Consider the following 26020-nt stretch of genomic DNA (forward strand, 5'->3'; position numbering starts at 1 on the left):
AAAGGCTAATGAACATTAACTTAAAAACTAATCTCAAATACACCTCCGCTTATTTAAATGACATCATCATATTCAGCCGCTCTTGGGACGACCACTTGAGACATTTGCACACAATCCTAACTGACTTACATAAGGCCAACCTTCACATAAACGCAAGGAAGTCAAGAGTAGGTTTTAACAAAGTCAAATATTTAGGTTACTTGCTGGGCAATGGGCTGATTGAATCCCAAACCAAGAAAATCAAGGCCATCACTGAAATACCCTTTCCAAACAATAAAAGGGCATTCCGATGCTTCTTAGGATTGGTAGGATATTATCGTTGGTTCATTCCTAAATACTCCATCATAGCGGCGCCTTTAACCGATCTCTTAAAGAAAGGGACATCTATGACCAGATTCCAAAAGCCTACCAACGAAGCACTGGATGCTTTCCATTCTCTGAATGAAAGCATCACCTCTGCCCCGGTTCTTGTTGCACCAGATTTCAATAAGGTCTTTATTTTGCAAACGGATGCTTCCAATGTAGGCATAGGGGCTCTACTTGCACAAAAGGATGATGAAGGAGTAGAAAAAACAGTTTTATTTATTAGCAGGAAATTATTTCCCTGTGAGACTGTCTACTCTACCATAAAAAGGAGTGCGTAGCCATTAAATGGGCAGTCGAGAAACTCCGGCATTATCTCAAGGGTAATCCTTTTGTGTTATATACAGACCACGCACCTCTCACTTGGCTGAGCAAAAACAAAGGGAATAACCCCAGTGTGCTTAGGTGGTTCCTTTCATTACAACCTTTCCAGTTTGATGTGCTCCATAAATCAGGAAGAGGCCTTATAGCATCAGATTTCTTATCACATTTTCCCCTATTTCCCGATCAGGAAAATCCAGGGATGGGGATCTGTCACCAGCCTAGCGACGGCAATGCCACAGTTATCCCGTTCTTCTTTGCCTGGCCTCTGGGAGGAGCCACGTCACCACGCCAGACCCGGAACTTCAAGAAGCCAGGAGATTGTGCTGCAGGGAGGAGAAAACAGAAGACGGAGTCCCGAGACAAGAGAAGGGAGGAAACCAAGCAGAAGAAGACCTCCTGGAGGAAACACGGGAAGGAGCAACGCCGAGTGAGTCCATGCCATCTAGAGGAGAGGAAGAAGTCCCAGCTGGGAAGGAGACAGCTCACCGCCAGTCGGCAAGGGATACCTGCTGCATCCCAGGAGGAGCGTGGTTTCACCAGGTGCGTGCCCGTTTCTTTACACAGAAACAGTAGAAGGGGCAAAGTAAGATGGGGGAACGGGGAAGAGAAGGGAGGAGGAAAAGAAAAGGGGAAAGACAGGACACACAAAGAAACAGAAAAGGGGGAGAAGGGAAATCTATAAAGAAAAGGCTAAAAAGAGAAGACCCTAAACAAAGAAGGGAGGGGAATAAAGAGCCTAACGTGGAAGGAAGAAAAAGTGAAGAGGACTGTAATATTCCTCTTATGAAAGGAGAAGGAAAGGGATAAAGAATTGCACCGCTTATTTGGGCTACCTAAATAATATTGTTATATGGTAACCCACATTGATTTAGACATTTACACGTGCACCGTCTACCCAAATAACAACTAACACTACAAAACAAGAGCAGACACTTACCTGCTTCTTTGTTTTCGTCGAGGGTGCTGGTGGAGAGGGCCTCTGGCGGACCTGGAAGAGAAGAAGACGAGTGAAAGACTTGAACAAGGATTGTACTCAAAATACAAATAAAATAGTTGCATACGCCTAAATAAAGGGGTTATAATTCACTTTGAGACCACTCTGAGTAGTCTTTAAGCGCTGATTTGTAACATGTGGTCACACACCAAACATGGTGAGAGAGGTGGGTTGTGTTCATACAATTGAACTGAAGAATGATGCTGTACTTGTGAAACAGAAATTGAGAGGGTGCCTGGAAATGGGAGGAGTGCCCGAAAGTAACTTTTGGACTGCTGTATGTCTTCTTGTCTGGCACTGGCAGCCTAGGTATTCCAAATGGCTATATTTCACATTTTCCAAGAAAAAGGGTCATACGTGAATTTTGGTGTTCTTGAGGCATGAGAATGAACATACAGAGCATATGAAGGAGGTCTGAAAAAGATTAAAATTAAAATGGTTTGACTTTGAGGTATGACAGTGCTGCAGATCAGAGCATACAAATTCTCCCTACTTCCACGGACAGAGTAATTTCACAGTCACACGCACATACACTCATCATACGCTAGGGCCCATCACACTAATATTCATACTATTACTCTATCCACACTGGATATACGAGAGAACTCCTAAACCAATCTGCATCTAAACTGAGGTCAATGCGACCTAATTGTCATGATTTAATCAATAAGTTCACATTTGAAAATTCAATAAATGACAAAGAAATAACCACCCGACACTGTGATTCAAACAAAAGGTTATTTTATCTAAATTAGTTCAAATGAAAGTCAATCAATAGCAAAATCATTATTCTCATAGTTACCTATTCTAGCTAAATGTCGTAATTAGGTCAGGACAGGTCTCTCAGTAAAGTCTCCCGAGTCACCGTCCTCTCAATCAGCGTCGATCCTCTCGAGCATAGGTTCGGGAAGAAGTGGCCTTAGACCCTCTCTAGTCTAACAATATTTATAGGGAAACTAACATTTTAAAAGTTACAAACAAACTATGGACGTCCGTTGAGCCGTTGAGCAGAGCGAGCAGGAAAGGATTTTGACTCGCAACATTTAGAAAAACCTCCGCTCTCGAAAATCACAAAAATAAAAAACACGGAAGAAGGAAGCTCAAACTAAAAAATGTAACATCCATGAATGCTCTTCCTCGGAATCATAGTGAAGCCACCGCAAGTTTATCAGAGTTCATTGTGGCTTTATTCTTTTCCAAGGGCAACTGGCATCAAGCCCGGAGCTGCTGTCCTCACGGAAACTTTTAATACAGACAGAGGCCGAAGTCAGGATTTCATCCATATTCAGCGAGGCCTCTCTTCGTATTTCAGCTACTCAAATGCAGGCTGTAAATATCGGCCATCTTTGACTAGGCCAGAATGGAAAATCTTAATTAAAAGAAACACAAAACAACGTTACTACATCGTAATGATTATTCAGTGTTAATTCCCACTAATACCCTTATGTGTATGTAATTATCTAGCCATCTGCGACATAAAGAAGCATTAAAGCACGTTATTTTAAAGCGCAAACACGAAACAAATAGCACTTTAGCAACACTTATTTAATTAATTTGCTCACCAACTTAGTTCACGTATTAATAAAGCAACACAAATGCAATCCCGCGTGTAATTCTTTCATTAGTAAAGTTGATTAATCAGAATCTTCAACAAAATTAATATTTAATAATTAATTATCAGTCATTTTAATTATGACATATAAACATAAACTGGAATTTAAATTTCAATAAATTTTCAATAGAAAACCCTGCTCCAGCAATCCCCCCTTTGGTGATAAATTATCACCACAAAAACCAACCCAAAAAAAAAATGTAGTCCCCATTTCTTAGGAGAAATTCAAATGTCTTTTTGAACAACATGTTACACACCAGTCTCTCTTCCATCCTCTTCTCTCGATTCTAGGTACACACTCTCCCTAAATTTCTCTAATTCTATTTCTTGTGGGTCTCTCTTTGACCTCTTTTGTTTCTTTTCAGTATTTTGTCTTATTATTTTCTTTTTCCCTCCCCTGTTTTTACAACACAAACACCCTAATCTTAGTATCAATAAAGCAACAATTACACATGTCAAAGGAAATAATATCTTACCAATTATGGTACTACCTATCTTAGCAATAAAGTTCTTAACAGCAATCATCTTATTAACCATTTTAGTCCAAATACTTTCAGCTTCCAGTGGTACTAGTTCTTCATGCAAATCAGTAATATTTTTGATATAGATCTTCAGATCTTTGCTTTCATCAGGAATGTAAGTGCAACAATGTTGAACCTTCAGCATTCCACAGACTCCACCCTCTTTGGCCAATAGAATATCAAGGGCAAGTCGATTTTGCATAGACATGGCGCGTACGGCAACCATCTCCGTATTTACCAAAAGAAACCCTCCAGCGGTGCTTGTCGATAAGCGATCCACCACTGTTGACAGTTTCCGAATTCCATATGCATTTAATGAAATTCCCACTGCTGGAATCAAAGCTCCAAAAATATCTCCTACAATTTCTGACCAAGTTTCTCTCTTAAAGTGTGTTAGTAAATTAATTTGTTCTACATCTTCTATCTTATCTATATGAAAAATCTTTGGAAAGACCAGGCTAACATAACACGTGCCATACCAATGGTCAGGCAACCTGTAATAAGCCTTATTCCCAGAAATATAATACACTCCCGGGAAACTGGATCTTCTCCTCCCTTGAATCCCCATCCTGTTGCAACAAAGTATGTATCATGACACTCACTAGTCCCAACGAAATAATTATCATATTGAGATTTCCTTCTGGTAATGCATAGTTTACCCTTCTGTGGTGCATCTAAAGCCAAATTTGGTCTGGCCCCATTCTTCAACTCCTTTCCCATCTCAATATCCCATATTGTCTCACTCATCTTATATTCTCCTGCCTTTTCATGCATGCTCACTCTCCTTTTTTCTACCATATCCAGGAAAGCTTTTTCTTCTTCTTTCAAACTGCAAGTTAAATTGTTTCTAAAAATATAATCTAATGTTAATTCTTCTGTTTCAATAAAAATCTCACCAAAAATGTTAGCTTCTTTTGCAGGGTTCAGTTTTCTATTCATAGGCAATTGCCCAAAAATGTTATCTTTATTAGACATCTCATAATCTATTTTCCCTAGTAAATAAAAAACACTACTTAGCACACTACATGAAATCCCATACGTAGCTGGAAGATGATGATAAGTAACTCCCTCTGAAACGGATGCAGGCAATTGCATACAGACGTAGCAATCCCTTACTTCCATTGTCTTTACGTATTCGTACAACAACTTTGAAAAAACATTGCTAGAAAAATCATTAATCGATCTATCTTTATGTATGTAAATGTTACTAATTCTAGTTGGCACTATTTTCTGTGAACTCTTCCCTATGTTAGTCACATTCTCAGTATGTATTCCAAAAGTGTCTATTGTCACTCTAAAAGTAACCAATAAAGCAAGTACACTCCATAGTAGCATTAATAATCCTGTACAGCAGCAGCACATTCTACACCATCTTTTCAAGAAGGTACATCTACTTTGATTATTTTCTGTGTTAGCCATTTTACTACTTTGGCAGTGTCTTTTGACTTAGCCTCTTCTACTCCACTACTTAATCTCTAGAACACTGGATTATTTCAATATGCTAATCTTTAAAACTCTTCTTTTTCACTCTTCTCCAAGTGACTCCTTCAGTTCATTCAATTTGGATTTTCATCACTTTTTACTTCTTCTTCATCAAACTGTATCAAATCTTCAATATCCTGAGCATCTGACTCTTCTCCAATATCAGTCAAGATAACTTTCAGGATTCCAACAGTTTTCTCCTCCTCAACCACTTCTCGTAAGGTCCCCTCTGGATTTCCTTGACTTTCTGCCTCTTCTTCTTCAGACAGTGCCACGTACGTCCATTCCGGTGACCTATACTTCTGGTTAGGCTTTCTGATTCTCTTGATCTCCTCTGGCTCTTTTGACACCTTTTGTTTTTCACCCTTTGCTTGATTCTGACTGGACACCTCGTTCACCTGTTCAGCTTTCGATGAATTCGCTCGTGTCAGTCTGTACCTCAGCCTTTTTATCTTATTAGGCCAAAGATCTCCTCTTACATTCCTTTTCGGTCTCACTTCTTTATTATTCCTTTCTCCGATCCAAGTTCTCTTTCTCAGAACCCGACCCTCTGATTTTCCATTCTCACTCTCATCTGATTCTGTCTCATTTGCCTCTTGTTCATCAACAATTCTCTTTTGCTCCACAGACTTCTTCTCCACCGATTGAGATTTCCTTACTACTGTCCCTCCTCGGGTCTCCGACACGCAATCTTCTTGCTGTCTACTTGTCCCTTCACCTAGCTTATCAGGAATGTTCCCTACACCTCCTCGGGGGTCTTCCGCAATCTGTCCCTCTCTATCTTCTTCTGACCCTACTTCTTCAGAAATAATCTCAGGTGGATCTTCAACCTCTTCATCTGATTCAGGTATAGTCTCTGTGGAATTGCTCTTTTCTTTCCTTTTCCCTCCTTTATTTTCTCCACTGCTTGTTGGAACAACTTCAGGCACTCTTACAGAATCTGAACTCTCCTCTGAAGCTCTCAATGTTTCTCTTGAAGTCTCTCTCGGGAAGAAAAAAGAATCACCTGACTCTCTTTCTCCTTCCCCCCTTTCAGGATTCTTTTTTCTTCTCACTGGTTCAGTCTCTGCATCATCACTGGAATCTGACTCTTCAAAATACTCTTTACCAGTCCCATCCTTTGGATTCGGAACTCTCAGAGTATGACTTGCATGAACCCAGTTTTTCACACCAGCACACTTTACTGCAGTTGTCGTAGTCAGAATAACTTGTCTTGGCCTTCCCCACCTTGGAACCAAGCAATTTCTTCTTCTGTGCACTTTTATCCTCACCCAGTCCCCTGGACTCAGATCATGGGCTTGCTTCTTTTCAAGTGTGGTGGCGTCTCCTCCAACCTGGTGAAACACAGAATGAACTGCGTCAGCCAGGCCTTTACAGTAATCCAAAATCATGTCATCAGTTATTGTCATCAACTTGTTGACAGGCACGAAAGCATGTCTCATTGCTCGTCCCATCAATATTTCATGTGGACTCAACCCTGTAGTTCTATCTGGAGTAGACCTAATAGTCATTAACACTAGAGGCAAGACATCAGGCCATTTCATTCCAGTGGCTAAACACATCTTACCAATTCTGTTTTTGATTGTGCCATTCATCTGTTCAACAACACCAGAAGCCTCTGGCCTGTATGCACAATGTAGCTTCTGCTGTATGCTCAATGCCTCACAAATTAAACCCATGAGCTCATTGTAGAAGTGTCCCCCTATGTCCGACTCAATTGTCACTGGGAACCCGTACCTAGGAATCAACTCTCTTAACAGTAACTTTGCCACTGTTATTCCATCATTTCTCCTAGTCGGATAGGCTTATACCCATCTTGAGAACAAACAGACTACCACTAGAACATACCTCAATCTATTGACCTGAGGCATTTCAATGAAATCTATTTGCATTCTGGTAAAAGGACCTCCTTCTCTGCCTATTGTTCCTAAGCTCACCACTGTCTTCTTCCCAGTATTGAACTGCTGACAAATCAAACATCTCTGACAGATGCTCTCTGCAATCAGCCTGAACTTTGCATTGTACCAGGTTTGTTTAAAGGACCTAATCATAGCGTCCCTTCCCAGATGTCCCTGGCCATGATACATCCTTGCCATTGTTGATAGCATCGAGTTAGGCATAACTGGTCTTCCACCTCTATAGATCCAAACATGATCTTTCTCTCTTGGTGCACAACCTGCCTTGATCCAATCCCTCATTTCCTCATCTCCTGCTTCATCCTGCAACTGTTTCACCTCATCCCATGTTTCCAGGACATTAGTAAACATTACAGAACAAAAAGACATTTCCCTTTCTCTTCCCCGGTTAATCGAATGATCGTTCTTTGCACAATACTGTGCTATGTCATTTGCAAAACGATTACCAAGAGTAACAAAATCATCTCCTTGTCCATGAGCAGCACATTTTACAACTGCTAGTTCTTTAGGCAGCTGTATCGCTTCAAGCAACTTCCCAATCACTTCAGCATTCTTTATGGGAGTCCCACTCGACGTCAAGAAACCTCTCTGTAGCCAACATTGGCCAAAATCATGAACCACTCCAAATCCATACTGACTATCAGTCATCACAGTCACTCTCAAATTTTTCCCAATCTTGCAAGCTTTCGTCAATGCCACCAATTCAGCTACTTGAGCAGATCTAACTCCTTTCAAAGGCGAAGCTTCCATAACTTCTGAAACCTTGCACACCGCATATGCTGCACTCAGCACACCATCATCAGTTCTCAGACATGATCCATCCACAAACAACACATGATCACTCTCAGGTAGTGGCAGATCTCTTATGTCTGGTCTAGGTTTTGTACAGTAGTCAAGCACATCCAAACAATCATGATCAACATCATCTCCCACATTCACATTTTCAGCATCTGGCAAAAGAGTTGCTGGATTCACATTTACACATCTCTCAAGGGTAACATTTGATGCTCCCAGAATGATTTTCTCATATTTAGTCAGCCGACTATGTGACATATATTGGGTCCTGCTTCTTGTCAAAAGAATTGCCACATCATGACGTACGAATACCCGTACAGGATATCCCATTATTATACCCTCACTCTGTTCCAAGCTTCTGCATGTAGCAGCTACTGCTTTCAGGCAACCTGGCAAACCCACAGCTACTGGGCCAAGTGTTGATGAGAAGTATGCAATTGGCCTTCTCAGTCGTCCATGTTTCTGGATTAACACCGAAAGTGCACATCCATTTCTCTCACTACAGTACAACTCAAACTCCTTCTCATAATCTGGCATTCCCAAAGCAGGAACTTCACACATTCTGCTCTTCAATTCTTCAAATGCTGCCATTTGTTCTGCATTCAGTTCCAATGGGTCTTTCACCTCACTTTTAGTCAATTTAATCAGTGGCTTTGCTATCAGGGAGAAATTACTTATCCACTGACGACAATAACCCACCATCCCCAGAAACATCCTCACCTCTCTCTGGGTCATTGGGGCTCTCATTCCTCTGATAATTTTGATCCTGTCATTGGTCACTTTTCTCAGACCCTTCTCAATATTGTGCCCAAGATAATGTACTTCTTTCTTGCAAAATTGCAATTTGGCCGGAGATACCTTTAACCCTCCATCTGCCAGATGATTCAGTAAAGCTATGGTATCTACTTCACAAGCTTCACGTGTCTTCGATGCCACAAGTAGGTCATCGATATACTGTACTAGTACCGAACTCTCAGGCATGATCAGACTCTCCAAAGACTTCTTTAACAACTGATTGAATATTGATGGACTCTCTGTATACCCCTGTGGGATACGGCACCATGCCAAAATACGCTGTCCAAACCGAAATGCAAAAATCGGCTGGCTATCATGATGCAATGGAATTGAAAAGAAAGCATGACACAAATCAATCACCGTGTACCATTCAGCATCATGAGGAATCTGATACAAAATCACTGACGGATTTGGCACAATGGGACAACATGCTACCACAATTTTGTTAATCTTTCTCAAATCTTGTACAATCCTGAACTTACCATTAGGTTTCTTCAGCCCCATTATCGGTGAATTACATGGGCTACTCAGTAACTCTCTCAAAACACCCTGTTGAATCATCTTGTCAATTATAGGGGTTATTCCCTCAATTATCTCTGGCGTCAATCTGTACTGTGGGATATTAGGATAAGTTATTCCCTCTTTCACTGAAATCTTCACTGGATCTACATTATTCATCAATCCCACATCTTCTCCAGTAAAATCCCAAACCGTTGCTTTTACTGTATCCCTCAACTCCTGAGGCAAGTCATCTGGATTAAATACAGCATATGTCCCAACAATCTCACTTTCTCTATTATCTAGAGTCATCCTGTACAAGACATCCTCATCTGGTGTCTCAAAAGCTATTCCATCCGGAGTACAAAAAATTGTGCAATTCATTTTATACAATAAGTCCCTACCTAACAAGTTCACTGGACTAGTGTCGCAGACTACAAATCTGTGCATGTCTGAAAATTTCCCTATTCTTACCCTTACTGGTTCGGTAAGACGAGTCTTAATCTGTGTATTAGCTACACCAACCACTTGGATTGCTTCATCCGAGAGAGGAAGATTTCTTATATCTGCTGACCTGACAGTTGATCTCGTCGCTCCTGTGTCTACCAAAAAAGTAACACTTTCCCCATTTATTTTCCCATCTACAAATGGTCCTGCCTGGTCTATTTCTAGAGTTGCACCAAGTATGCACTCTTCCTCCTCTCTTCGGCACCGTCAGTAGTCCCCTTCAGACTCACTCCCCTCATTCTTTAGCCAGTACTGCTGTACCCGGTTAGCACGCCTCAGTTTGTTTACCTGCTCATCATTGTAGAATCCTGAGTCCTGGTTATATTTCTGGGACCCTCTATTCTGCGGCAAGGGCGGTTTTGGCTCTTGACTCTGCTGTCTGACAACCTTCTGCTGTTGCTGCTGATGATTACACCCCTCGTTCTGCACCTGTTGATTCAATGATTTATTCTCATTACTCACTAATGGTGGATTGGTACACTCGAATCTCCAATGCCCCAATTGTCCACAGTTGTGACATGGAAACTTCTTCTTGGCCTCTTCTAAATTCCCCTTTCCTTTTCCTGTGCCATATCTGGGCCTATTTCCTGGATTATTTGCTTGTTCCACCAACTGTGCTTCTTGTCTTTCTGCAACTTTCACCTGTGCCCACATTGCTTTCTCTTTCAGCTTTCTCTGTTTTGCCTCAATTTCATCACTGAAGTACTTTGCATGTCTCAAGATTTCATCAATCTTTTTACTCTGCCAATCAACTGTGTGCTCTCGAATCCTTTCACTGATTTCAGGTCTCAAGCCATATACAAATCTGTATACAAAATGACTCAAATCCTTATCACCCAGGTGTTCATCTCCACTAAACTGTTTAAAAGCCAGTATCAGCCTTTCATAAAAAGCATGAACTGATTATTTTGCTTCCTGATGTGTCCGATCTATCTTAACCCAGTCTGTTTCTTTAGGGGGTACCTTATTCTTCAGGAACACAATAGCCTGCTCATACTTCTTCATGACCTCTGGGTCTGGTGCTCCTGTTTTCTGATCTCTTGGATACTCCTTAGCAGGCCAATCTACAACTATTTTGCACTCTGCCCACAAATCTGCTGGAACAATTATATCAAACAGACTATTCAGGTCAATCCACAGCACTTTTGACAATTTCAGAAACCTGTCTACCTGCCTATACCACTCGAGGGGCTTTTCTCTCAGTCGAGGAAAATCATTCGTAAATGACAAAATATCCTGTCTAGTCCATGGGACATGTACATATCCTCCTCCAGGAATCTCTCTCATAGGATAAGCATCCACTGTTTTTTCCTTTTCTCTCATGGGAAATGCTGAATAAGTCCTGTCCACTGAATCTTCCCTTTTCTTGTACCACCTATCCTTCCATTTTTCCACATCACCCCATTTTCGCAATAAGGAAATCATCTCCTTAATCTGCCCTGTTCTGCCAATATCATTTAGATTCTCGATGTCTTTGTCAGTAAAATCCACCCTGTAAGGCTTCTGCAAAGCTTTCACCTTATCCATATCAACTCCCATTTCACTCGCTATTCCTCTCAACCTGTCATGTGTACTCTTAGCCCTCCAGGTAATACTCTTGCACATAAATAACAACTCTCCATCATGATGATTTTTCAACATTTCTGTAGGAATTGTCCCTGCTATGAGTTCCTCCAGTTCCATGCGCAACCTGGCTACATCAATTGCCTGTGAATCTTTATCCTTCTTTTGAAGAACTTTCAACCAATCATTCAAATCCTCAGCTGTTATTTCTGTAGACCTTTTCACTGTACTCACTCGTTCTGCCATCCTCTGTGGTTCCAAAATTGATCCTCCTAAACAACCATTATTCAATCCTGAATTAGGCTGTACATCTGATCCTCCACTACATGTGTCATGTCTCAGCTGTCTCAAATTATTTTCTACCGTCCTCATTCCTGATTCCTCCAAAGAACCAACCAAACCATTTCCTACATAGGGAACTGTCAAACCATTTTCACCCATTCTTTGCTTATCAAAAATAGGCATAAACGGACCTATGGTTACAGGCACTGTAACAGCTTCTAGATTCTTTGTTAATTCCCTGATCTTTTCTGTCAACTCAGATGTTGTTCTTGCTAACTCTCTTGTTTTCTCGTCCCCAATTTGATTCTCTCTCTCTCGCTCTCTCTCTCTCTCTCCCTTTCCGTGAAAGAGCTACCACTTTTCAAATCAGGTGTCGCAATTTCTGTTTTAACAATTCGCAAAGTATCTCTTATGGGAGTATCAACTGGCGTTCTCTCTTCTGGTTCTGGTCTATATGGAGGTGGTCTCTTGTAAATCATGTCATCCAAGACCTCATCCTCATAATCATTAGCCCCATACCTTCTCAATTCTGTATTAGGTACCTTTTCCGCACCTTTCCTCCCTTCTGCTTCCTCAACAGTTCTCATAGGATATAATCCCTCTGACATACTAGCATCTCGCCATCTCCTCATTCGATCATGATGAGTTTCACGATCATATTTCCTCCCAAAAATATACCTATAATTACCTCCACTCCTCTGCTTTTCTCGCTCATGCACCTCATCTTCCCATTCTACCAACGCCTCAAACTGTGTCGGCCTTGGTCTAGGCTCTAGACACATCATCTTTTCCCGTAAATTTCTCAACACGGCCAAATTAAATGAACCATGTTCCGGGAACGCTAAAACACCATCCTCTTTAGTGTACTTAGCCCAATTGTCTAACCATATACAGGTATGATACCCATATTTCGCAACCATGAAGGATGCAGGAGTTCTTGTCGGAGGTAGCAATTCGCCTTCTCTAGTTATTATGTCCTTATCCTTGTCGAACCACCTTTTAATTTTACCGAACAAGGATTTCTTTTTCTTTTCCTCCATTTGGTAATACATTTTCGCGTTTACCACAACCCTCTAGTCCTTTCCGCAACTGTACGATTTTTGTCCAATAACAGCGCGACTCACACCAACGCACCAATCCTGGAGCGTCTACGTTACCCTGTACTCCTTCCAATCCCTGCGCGGCTCACACCAACGCACCAACCACAGCGCGAGCACTGTTCCAATCCACTGCCCAATCACAGCGCGGTTTGTCTGACGTCAGTAGTCGCTGCAGTCGCTTCTACTCTGTCTTCTGTCACTCGTCCACCCCTCCTTTACAAAGCCTTCTCAGTAGACTTCGTTTCAGATTCTACAAAATCTATTAGTTACAACATATAAACATCTCCATTGTCTGCTTCGCTAACCATAGAATAGTAAAGAAAGATCTTTCTCACAAGAATCCCGCTTCTCTCTAGAACAGCGCTTACCTCTGCTCCACTACAGAATTATTACTCTCGTTGACACAGTAGCACATCCCTCTACTCTGCCCTTCTAACATGCATCCAATAACTGTTTCCTCTAGGAATGCTCCAAAGAGTCTCACAATTAACTAAATGCTCATACATTCACGCACTTTCACACCAGAAAATGTAGCACATCCACACAGAATCCTGCCTTTCCCGAGAACAGCAAACAGTCTGTCCCACTACAGAATTATAACACACGTTAACCAAGCAGCGCTTACCTCTGCCCAGTCCTTCAGACAAGCTCAGAGAATACCTATTACTTCTCCAGCAGTAAGCTTTAACGGCAAACCTTACGGATCCCTGGGACTTAAACCAGAGTTTCACAGATAACCTTCGCTACCATACACACTCCTCTTATACAGAAAATATGTCTCTAATAGTAACACACAGCGATGTCACTGATTCCGAACCCAGACAATGCGACGCTCAACTTCAATTGTCACACGCTTTTCCCTGCATACATACAGGGCTAACAATCCCGTCTTTCCCGAGAGCAGCACTCACTTCCCTCTGCCCTACTACGGAACCGTCACCAGCTCCCCACATTCCAGAAGCCGTACACACTACATAGAACTCAATACGACGACTTTTACATATACTGTTAGTACATATATCAACATCAATCAATAAATCAATAAATCCAAAAGCCTATGTACAAGCAATCTATCAGATCAAGACAATAATCATAACCATCATACTGCATACCGCTCTCGAAAATCACAAAAATAAAAAACACGGAAGAAGGAAGCTCAAACTAAAAAATTTAACATCCATGAATGCTCTTCCTCGGAATCATAGTGAAGCCACCGCAAGTTTATCAGAGTTCATTGTGGCTTTATTCTTTTCCAAGGGCAACTGGCATCAAGCCCGGAGCTGCTGTCCTCACGGAAACTTTTAATACAGACAGAGGCCGAAGTCAGGATTTCATCCATATTCAGCGAGGCCTCTCTTCGTATTTCAGCTACTCAAATGCAGGCTGTAAATATCGGCCATCTTTAACTAGGCCAGAATGGACAATCTTAATTAAAAGAAACACAAAACAACGTTACTACATCGTAATGATTATTCAGTGTTAATTCCCACTAATACCCTTATGTGTATGTACTTATCTAGCCATCTGCGACATAAAGAAGCATTAAAGCACGTTATTTTAAAGCGCAAACACAAAACAAATAGCACTTTAGCAACACTTATTTAATTAATTTGCTCACCAACTTAGTTCATGTATTAATAAAGCAACACAAATGCAATCCTGCGTGTAATTCTTTCATTAGTAAAGTTGATTAATCAGAATCTTCAACAAAATTTATATTTAATAATTAATTATCAGTAATTTTAATTATGACATATAAACATAAACTGGAGTTTAAATTTCAGTAAATTTTCAATAGAAAACCCTGCTCCAGCAATAGCAGCAAATTACTCTCCAACAAAGTTGATTATTTTTTACAAACTGTGTTGGGTGATGGTGCTGTATCCAAAGTGTAGTTGGTGTAAGCAATCCAAAGAGCCCCTGCTTTTTATAACAAAGACAAATTACTTTTGATTTCAGGCCACTGCAGGTACCCCTATAATTGTGAAAGTACATTTGCAGAGAAAATGGAGCCAGTGAAAGGTTATCTAAAAACACATTTTTCTGTTGGACTGATGTAGAACAGAAGCCCTTCAACCAGATCAAATCACTTGTTGTCCATGCACCCACCATTAAATTGTCTTACATGAGGCAAGTGTGTGGAGTTACCGTTGATGTCAATCTTTAATGTATGGGTGCGGTTTTGTGACAAAAAACTAGAGAGGAGAAGTTAAATGTGGCTTTTGACTCAAGAACCTTAAATGCCACAAAGAGGAGGTATGCTGCTGTTGAAAACGAGATTTTGTCAGGCATATGTGCCATAGATAATTTCAGGATTTATGTACAGGGTAGTCACTTTGTTCTTCACACTGATCATAAACTTCTTGTAGAAATATTGTTCTCGCATGGGAGGTGGAATGTTGCTGTAGTTATTGCCAGGTTGACTTCTAAGTTCCAAGAATATAGCTTTTGTGTAGAGTATTTACCTGGTAAATTTAGTCTTAGAGCTGATTGTTGAGTCTTCCTATAGATGAGGAGACAAAAATAAATGCCAACAAGAATGTGGGGGTTATTGCTTCCATTTAAGAAGTTTTTTCCTTTAACGGAGTCAGTGTAGAAAAGTGGAAGGCAGAGGATGGCAAGAATGAGATAATTTTCTAATTGTGAAAATGGGCGAAGTATGGTTGGCCTAACCACAAGATTCTACCTCCTGAGATACTCTCAAACTCACCTAGGGACAGCTGGCCATGGGTAGGTCCCACACTGGATACCTTGTGGACCACATTTGGTCCCCCTCGCAACTTGAGCGCGTTCACCGGCCTGTCCCTGCTGGGGCTCCATTACCTTAACCTTCCGGTGCTACCTTTTTCCATCAGGTATATATTCTTTACCTCACTTATGATTTGTTTTTTTCACATACCAAGGACTACTAAGGAATCCTGATATAAGGGGACCTGACTTTGACTACTTTTCTCCCTTGCACAAACTGTCGCCTCCTTCAGAGTAATTACAGGTCCTGATGAATTGCCAAGATCCTTATGGACTTTTTTATAGGCAAGAAACATGTTGACCCTTTGCAGAACTAGAACTGACACGGGTCTAATTTTCCCAACTCAGTTGACAACTTTTTGAGTCTGTTTTTATTTATGGCCCAGGTACTCCTCAAATAAACTCCTTTTGGAGAATCCAGGAGCCATTTTTAAATCACATCCACACAGTCCCACCTCTACTCACTTCACATAGGTTTCCCTCACATAAACCATCTAGCTTCACGACGGCAAAAGCAAGAAGACCTCTGGCAAAGAGCCCCCTGCGGGGCCCATTGGGCATTGCAGCCCCGGCCCAACGAGGAGCTGCCCTGTGATGAAGCATGACTCCCCTCGGGGTGTGTGAGGGCCCTTGCTCCTTATTGGAGCTATTCCTCGATGAGCACTATCTACCCTGTCCTGACAAGCATCTACCAACAACTGCCATACTGATGTGGTCTGACACCCTTTCCCCTTTCCAACTCGCTAGGAACAGCATGCTTATGGTTGGGGCACGTATGCTGGACCTATCAAGCCCCCTGTCCCTCCCTGTGAGACTTTATACTCTCAAACTGTAATATCTCGAAGGAGCTGGAAGTGGAAGGAAGGGAAATGTGCTCTTCCTAGAATGGGGCATAAGAAAATCTTGAACTAGCCAATTAGGTATGTAGGAAATGACCATCTTTTGAGTGGTGTACCCCCAGATGTTTTGCCCTATCTGTTTTTGATGGCTGTAGAACTCTGTGCACGTTACGTCTGCTAACCAGTGGTACATTGCCTGTGCTCCCCCTTCTAACATGGTTGGATTAGCATACTCCTTATTTGCATGTTTAACCTTGCCCACAGGTCACTAGTAAATGGAGCAAATGGCACACATGGCAAGGAAGTGAAATGCCATTACTGCACTGTAGCAAAGTGCGACATCCACTACTGTGGGAGTGCATCATGCATACCATTGTAGCCTGACTCTAGCAGTGAAAAACTGCAATGCAATCTATTAAAATAAACCCTTTTGACACGTATGAACCCTTCCTTTTAATTATTGTCACCCCTACCTAGGCCTTATAGCCCACCAGGCAAAGTACATGGTATTTAAAAGCACGACATGTAGAAATGTAATGTTAACACGCCCTTAGAGTGCCTAGCACCTAAAAGCTATTTTCACTGTATGAAGGCTGACTAGCCCATAGACAAACTCTAGTAACCAATATTAATTATCGATGTTTCTATCTCCAAGTAGGGAAGTATGAAAACATGATTCAACAAACCTTTTTGATATTTATTAAAAGCCCAACTCAATGGTAAAGTTGGAATTTTAATAAATATTATGCAAAAGTAACTTTTTGAATTTGACCATATCCCTGCCTAAAGCCTCTGGAGGCTAATTGGCATGAACGTCCAGCTGCAGCCCTGAGTGATTGGCCCTGAATAAGATATGAAAAGTGCTTCCAAAGCAGAGACAAGGCCTGGGCATATGGTGATGTTTGTGTTTCTATGGCAGGTTGACCATTTGATCTGTGCCCAGGAACTTAATTTACTTCAAAGGGGCCTCACCTGTCACAAGCATATGCCAGATAATACCCAGTCAAGTCCCTTCTTTTGTCCTCCATGTCGGGCAGGCTTTGAAATTAGTGGAGGGAAAGCTTCCCCCAGAACTGGTTTGGAGTGATGGCAAAGGACAGGCAGCTCATTACCCTGGCAACACCTCTGGGTGAGCTCACAGGCTCTACACAACAGAAGAAGGTTTTTACCACTTGGGATTTTAGGAGTGAAGGGCACTGTGAGATTGTTTGCACTAGGCTAGATAGCAACTGCTGCAAACGTGGGTAGGTTTGCCCCTGATAACTTTTACCCAGTTGTTTAGGGAGGGGCCAGGAGTAACACCACCCTACCCTAGCTAGTGCCAGGCATAAATGTGAGATCCCTTGAAATCTTCTTCAAAAGCAGAGAACTGGGCCTCATATCTGTGACCTGTGAGGAGCCCTGGAGAACTAGACCTGCTACCTCTTATAATCAGGACAAAGAAGTGGAATCTAAGGGTCATACGGCTACCTTCCTTTTCAAGCTACAGGGACACAACAAGCTACAGGAGGCATATTCATGCAACGGCCTAGCTGATCAGTTCCAACTCGTCTTGCCCTGGACCCTGTGTTTGGCCTCTGCTGGAGTAAGTCCTGACCTCAAAGTGTTGTACCTTAGGTCCTGGAACCCTTGGTGTATCTGATTGGACTTCTCCTACCACCCCTGATAACCTGTGGCTTTAAAATCTTTCTCAACTTCAAGATCTCCAGAGGACTGGGACAAACATCCCAAGCCGTTCCATCCAAGGTGCATTGCCATTGGGCTGAAGATTCAGGTTTCTCCCACTCAAACATTTCTCTGCAGCAGCAAATCTGATTCAGCTGGACTTCTTGGGGAAGATATCGGCCTCTTGGCTACATTCAGCAGCCTCACCCTGCTGAATGATTCCGAGCTCCGAAAAAAGTGTCTAAGTGTGAACATTGAAACTTTGATCAGGCAAAGGCACCAACAGTATCCGGCTGGCAGGATGACTTCCCTGGGCAAAAAAAAATATTTTCTTCCACTCTAAGCTTTTCCCACCAAAATCAATGGCTTCGCCGGGTCCAGGTACAACAGTTATCTGACCTCATAGAGCCCTCTTTGACTACAGCCTGCTGCAATGCCCCATTGAGGATGTTCGACTTCCAATATTGAGACTAATTCCAAAGGTAAGACCTTCACCATGGTTAAACCTATTGTCTGTATATGAACTGTGCTCTATTGTGGTCAGGATATAATTGTGGCTAAGTCCCTGTCTACCGATACCAGTTGACCGCAGGTGGCACTTAACACTTTTTGGCACTATTTTTATTTAAAACTTTAAAAATTCATAGCTTTGGTTCCCGCACTGGATTTTGTCATTTTGGTGTCATTATTTTATTAACAACTACTCTATTGTTCTAAATTTAGATTAGGATTTTTATTTTGCTGTATTTTGAGTTTATTTCTTTTTAATACAGCACAGCAACTTTACACATTGCCTTACATTAGGTCTATCTTCTCTGTTCCATTGCTACGAGGGGGTTGAGCTTCAGTTCATTTATTGACTATGGGTATTAACCCTGACAAGGATACCAGTGAGAAGATGTCAATGGTGAAATCTTTACCACTCACTCTGGTGTTTGGCCTGGACAACCCTGGGAGAAATCTTGTTGTCATAAACTTGTAGGATGGAGTGGAGGGATTTTCTTTGCATGAAACCTAGTCTTTATCGCATCATACCTCACATCACCAGTGAAGGAAGTCCATTTAGGTTGCTTAAAGACTGAGAACCGGCTGTGTACTCTGACCATAGTGGTTTATAAAAGAGGTTGGTGGGGAAATGGAGAAAAGGTCTATGAATAAGGAAGTTGACTAAGGGGTGAGTAGCAAGCAGGAGTCAATGAAATCAAGACACGATTGTAACAAGAATATACGGCTAGCTTCAAGGAAGGAGAGTGGGTTGGAATTTTGAAGCCTAATTTTTCCGTGAAAGGTTGTCTGAAGTATAGCAATACTAGAAAAATGATGAAAGTCAACCCACATAGCGTGATGATCCAGAATGGGTAAGTTTAGAATGTAAGACTTGGTGCAGTGTGATGGGAGATGTACTGAAGAGGGCCCACAACAACTTTTTCGTAAGCATTCGGTCTGGGTCAAAAACCACATTGGAGTTGATAAAGCTGGGTTCCGCTATTAAAATTTCAAAGAAAAATCCTAGTTCGATGTCTCTTTTTATCTGCTGAGAAGTGTAAAGGGGAGAAGCAACTCAAATTAAGTAATTCAACTTCCAATAGTAACCATGACTCAAAAGATCACAGACTCCAAACTTCAGTTTAGGGGTTTATTACAAAGCCAAAAACAACTTAATATACAAGCACCTCAAGACGAGGTTGTAAAAATACATGGGAACTAATACAAAACCAAATCTACGAATGAGTCTGCTCCGATGAATCATGAATAGAATAAACAACTCCAAAAATAAAGCACAAGCAAAGACTGCTCCAACATTTAAGTCAAACTTCATCTGTGGCTGGAAGGTGAAAAGCATTAGTCTGTCCCTATTCTATCTCTAAGGTGACATCCCTACTTAGCATTTCCCAAGCAAAATCAGTTGAAAAGGTGTCAGCACGTGAAGACTTCCTAAGAAGCACATTCACGATGTAAGTCAGGTAGCCAAAGCTACAGAGCTCGTTCTAAGATACTCTTCCTAGATCAATCTTCTAACCCCTTCTCCTAACTCATCCTGTCTCCTTCTGCCTCTCCTCTCTCGGGGCACTTTTCCTAATACAAAATACAAAAATGTAAAACACGCCCACAGATCACCTCATGCTAATGGACACCTCTCTTAGGTAGTTTTCCACCGTCTTCTCCATGTGTATTCCGTTGACCTTGGTTCCCAGGCCTCCTCAACGAGAAAGAACACCGGCTCCTAATTATCAGCCTTCTATTTACTTTGTTTCACTTCTCCTCCATGCCTAACTCCTAAAACAAAAGGCGTTAGTTCTAACTAACAAAGGCAGCTTCTTCCAATTGCAACTGAAACGTGAGAACAGAACATCCTTACGTGCACATGAAATTCACTGACTACTTCTAAATGCGAGAGCTTACCAGAGAAATTACATTTCCAGGCCTACACAATTTGGCTAACATAAGAATAAACGAATAGGCCTTTCATAGCACAACGTGAGCATTCGTTTAGGCCTTTACACATTAGGATTTACACATATGTTAATAATGCTTCTTGTTGCAAAAATCTACGAATATTACATGTTAAGCATAACTCATTATTTCTTTGTGCAGTTTTCATAATGGTACACGTTAAAATCAGAAATGCATTTCACTACACATAAGCTTTCTGTTAGACGGCTGCAATATACTAAAGGTTACAATTTCAAATAAACATCACTTAATTTCTATTCTGCATGATACAAAATACCTTTCTATTACTTCACTTGCACATTTTGTTATTACAATTTGTTGCTACTAATCAAAATTAATACAATACAAGAATATATGCAGATGCAGACTAGCCATGGTTATGATGCACCCCTAAAATTTTAGAACACCATCGTGCTCCATCAGAGTCCAGTTAGAGGCCTCTGGCTTCTCTGAGCTCTGAACTCAATCTTACATCTGTTTATTCGATTAGTACCCTGGTCAAACAGATGGGTACAACTATGACTCTATTGGCATATTTGTTTTTTTGTTCGCTTTTTATAAACCCTGATTATTACTTCTCCTTCTCTAATGGGGAAAAGTGTGATTCATATTCTCTTTGTATATTTCCTTGTTTGTTTAGTCTTTCTCTACGTTATTTAGAATGATTTGTGCAATGCCTAGGTCACGTTAGTATTCTGTTTATTTGATTATATTGAAATTATGTCAGCTAATTTTTAAAAGTGTGGTTATATTGTATTGCAGCATTTATAAAGTGTTTCACACTCTTCTGTTAGGCATTGAAGTACATGTCCAGACATATAGCATACTACACCATGGGAAGTGTATGATTGACAGACATGTATTTGTTGTGATCCTACATGAGAAGCATTTTGGTGTCATGCCTGTGTGAATATAGTAGTGCCCTTATCTTGTCTTGGGTTGCAGAGCCGAGCAGTGTGGTGGCGGAGGAAGTGTGAGAGATCGATCCACACATCATAATTAGAGTTTGCACAAAACATATAAGCAGCTCCACAGCAATAGTGTAGCCAGATAGGCAGTGAGATGCCTTGTGCATGTAAACCAAAAAATGGGGGGCTCGTTATCAGAGAAGGCCAGTGATTACATTTCGAAATGTGCAAGTCAAAAATGTTGTTGAATAAATGAAATGATGCCATGTGGGCAAGTATGGGTGTGTAACATGACCGGTAGCCATGCACTTTTTTTAAAGCCAGGGATACACTGTCTACTGCTGCACAATTGCACCTCATGAATGAGGCAAGAGTTCAATCAGGTTTGGAATCCTCAGTTGAAACCCCACAATCTTTAAACCTACTCCTGCTAGGCTGAAGAAAATACAAATTTTGAGCAGCATTTGTGTCCAAAGTCCCTTTCATGTTCCCAAGGCCCCCAAAAGATGAACACGCACTAGTCAAGCTAGCCCTAGTTATGTCATGGTTCAAACCCTAGCGATACGACACTCTGCACACCCAAGGATGAGAAACAAAGCACTTGGTAGGTTGCTGCCTTGACACAGCAGGAGCAAACCGGCCTTCCCAATGTTACCCCTTTGCCATCAACCCTCATTGGAACCCAATACTTTTCTTAGATACCAGAGACCCTTCCAGATTACATGAGGAGTCTATCTAGAATTGTCTCTGATGCAACTATTTTCATTATTGGTAATGGCTGATTCCAGGCCCTATTGCCTCGATAATTCCTCATTGTGAGCCAGACTTTCACCTGGAATGTTTGGCTATTCTCAGCAGTCAAAAATTCCAGGTGAAGGGAAAAAACACAGAATTGAGATGAGACTGGTATCCACTGTAACCTGTCATATTGAAAGTTCCTCTCTTTCCTATGAGCCTTGTGAAAAACAGCTTTCATATATGTCTCCACAGGTTAATTTTCATTTTATTTTCTTCTGCCTGTTTCCTTCTACTTCTGCCCCAATCCCTGAATTAACTCTGCTCTTACGGCTAGCAAGCTGTGACATAGTGTGTGTGATTAGCCCTAATACAAGAAGGAAACTGAGCCTCCAGATCAGTATTAAAATACTGACATAATTGAGATTCAGTGCGCCCATCACAACCTGGACCCTGGTGTCACTGCCTTTGCTGCACTCATGACAGTTACAGCCCTCCATGCTTACTGCTCTCCAATTACTCATTCTACCTGCCTTTCTTTCTTGTCTCCCTATGTCCTTCCTCTCTCCTCTTGCCTCCTTTACACTTTTACTCTCTCCTCTTTATCCCCTTCTCGGTCTCTCTACCCCAACATCCTAATTATGGCCCTTTTCTCTTCATCTTCTCATACCCATTTTGCTCACCCTTATCTCCTGTCTCTTTCTTGTTTAGCTGTTATATCCTGCTTATCTGTGTATATGTTTCCCAGTTTATCTATCTCCCTGCTGTTCAGCCAGTGTGTGTTGACAGTGGAATGTTGGTGTGACTGTGATGCTTGGAATGCTTGGGTGCTTGTGTGGATGAGTGGTGACAGTTGGAAAATGGGCTGAGCTGCAGGCAGGCTGCTCCTGGTGGGGCTGGTGTAACAGGATCACCAGGCTTATGGACTGATGTACATATTTACCTTCCTGCAACTTGAAGTTAATAAAGAAATACTTAAAATACAACTCAGCTACGTCTGGTAAGATACAACATTATCCTCATTTCTTTCTCTAATTTTATCCCTTTTTCCTCTCCTCTCCGCTCTTTCGTACTCTTTTCTTTATCTCCTTCCTCTCATTTCTTCCTTATCCTCTACTCCTTTTGAAACCCTCTCTCCCGCTCTCCTCAAAGAGTAAACACAGAGCCAGATCCCATGCATTCTCTGTGTTTGAAAAAATCTAAGCCACCAATCTCTAAAATAAATTCAGCTGGTGCAGGATAGACTGGACCTCCTCCCACAAATGGGCCCCAGTGCTTCTGTACAGTCTGCACCACTGGTGGCTACACCCCTGCTAACAAGAGACCTTTGACCAGAAATAGTAGAGGCCAATAGGTGCTGTTTGCTGTTTTAGAATTTAGACAAGTCCTAATTCAATCTCTCTGAATCCCAGTTACAGCCAGCAACGAGTGTTGATTCAGTCTGCCGAACACTGCTTCTCAGGTTTGCACTTTGGAAAAGGAGCCTTTGCTCACTTTTAGTCCTGTATTGCATTGCAGCTTTTATATACAGCACTTCATACCCTGCCACAACAGCTGAAGCGTATTAATTAATTGGGAGCACGCTAACTCATGAGCTAGTGCGTGGGGTTGGCAGAATGTTGTATTTTTATTATATAGGGTGTAATGACAGATAATCAATTTTTCAGGTCACACAGATCTTGCAGGTAGGGTGTAAAGGCAGCAGAACTATCACTCAGGTCACACAAGTGCTATAGGAAAAGTTCACAGCGCCAGAGCTATTGCTTTGCTTGGAGATATTGCATAAAGACAGCAGAGCTATCACTCAGGCCACACTGGTCTTGGAGGTAGGGTGTAAAGACAACAGATCTATTTATTGCTCTGGTCACTCAGTTCCTGCAGTTAGGGCGTAAAAGCAGCAGAGCTATCACTCAGGTCATACAAGTCTTACAGGTAGGGCTCCCAGACGCCACAGATATTGCTCAGGTCACACCGATGTTGTAGGCAGGGTGTTCGGACAGCAGACCTATCGTTTTGGTCGCAGTGGGATGTGATCGAGATTAGCTCGAACCTCACTGCATGATACACGACTGCTGCTACACCCCATGCAGCCTTAAAAGGATTTCCCATTTTAAGGGCAAACTCCTGATGCGAGTTTTTTCTGCCGGTGATTGGACCAGATACTTCTTGCAGCCACTGGGGCGGAGGCTGAAGCTACCAATAGAGACGCCTGCTTGGTTTGACGTGAGCTTTCCTCTCACGTGTTACGAATAAATCCCTGAACTGAAGTTCATTGCTCTTTCACGTTAATGAGATTATTTACGTAACTGTGGGACGCTCAGACTCCCAAGGTTGCCTGGTCGTGTTAATGTTAAACCACAAAAATAAATAAACGCGTAAAATATGTTAAATGATCGTTGTGCACAGAGAAATGTTTATTAAGCTTCAACTGTAGAGGAATTTGATCAGAGTCAGCCACCATCACTAGTTGTTTCCTTAATCAAAGCAATTACTTCTGATTCGCTGTATTTCAATATTTGATAATATATGGTGTAGCAGCTTAAAGAAAAAAACACTTCACTTGGAGTACTTCTTAATCCCCTTACCTACTTAAGGAAAGTCAACATACGTGAGAACGGCTTATGTTTCGTGGTAAGTATATTCTTCTACAGATAACAGAGACGAGAGAGTGAATGAGCGACCAGTGTTGGACAGCTGTGTTCTGACGAAGAAATTAACTGGAACAGTTGGACGGACAGTTAACGGACAGATTCAAGCAGGCCCGGCTTCAGGAAGTTTTATTTGGGTGGGCCAAAGGTGCATTTGGGTGGGCCACTGCGGGCTCGATTTGTTGCAGAGATGTCTAGGCAGGCCTGCTTCCGGGCCCTCCTTTAACTCTTCTTAGTCTTACAAGGCCCAGTAAAACGCACTCTTTTCCAAATCTCTTTCTAAATATTATCACTCTCAAAAAGTGTTTTTTCCATGTAATGTTCCTTTGATGGGAAGAGGAGGTTTCTGAGGTGGGAGTATCAGGCAAGTGACACTTCTCGGGCTCCCTCTGTTCGAGCCTTCATGGAGGATCCCTCTTCATTACTACCTCCACCTGACCCCGGACTCTGCAACGCACTCCCTTACAGGCTTGATTATCCACTGCTCCTCTCCAGTGCACCTTATCTCACAGCTGACCTTGGAACCCAGCCCCATATCTGGCACCATCGGTCTCCACTTTCATTTTTCCTGGTAAAAACATTAGTAAAATCACCTTCCAACTTAAAACATTGAATATAGCAGTAAATATAATTAGCACGCTCTTTAAAGTATGTTCCACAGTAGCCCTTATGACCTGACTGCTAATTAAATAAACAAAAACAGAAAGGCCATGACAGGGCCGGCTTCAGCGCTGATGCGACAGTCATTTTTGGCGCCGCACCAATAACCTCTTTCTCTGTAAATACCTTTTCTACCACCTTCCAACAGTGCCCCTCATCTCTCCCTAGCCCCTCCCCATGACCTCTTCCTCAGATTCCCTCACTGCCAGCCTCCAACAGTGCCCCTCAGTCCTCCATGGCCGCCCTATTGACCTCCTCCTCATATTCCCTCACTGCCACACGACACAAGTGTCCCATATCTACCCATAGCTCCTCCCCCTCATGAATTCCTCCTCGGATTCCCTCACTGCCACCCTCCACCAGTGCCCCTCATCTCTCTATAGCCCCTCCCCCTCATGACCTCCTCCTCAGGCTCAGGGGCGTAACACAGGCGGGGGGGCCCCCAAGCTCAAGGGGGCCCCCTCAGCACAGCACTCTGGCTGGGTTTTTGTCCGTGCGCGCACGGTGCACGCATAGTGCGTGCACAGTGAATGCATGCGTACTTGCTCTGTGTGCGCATGCGTACGTGCTCCACGTGCGCATGCGTACGTCGTGCGTGGTCCGTACGCGAA

This window comes from Triturus cristatus, chromosome 6 (assembly GCF_964204655.1).
Source record: "Triturus cristatus chromosome 6, aTriCri1.1, whole genome shotgun sequence".
In the NCBI taxonomy this organism is placed as follows: Eukaryota; Metazoa; Chordata; class Amphibia; order Caudata; family Salamandridae; genus Triturus; species Triturus cristatus.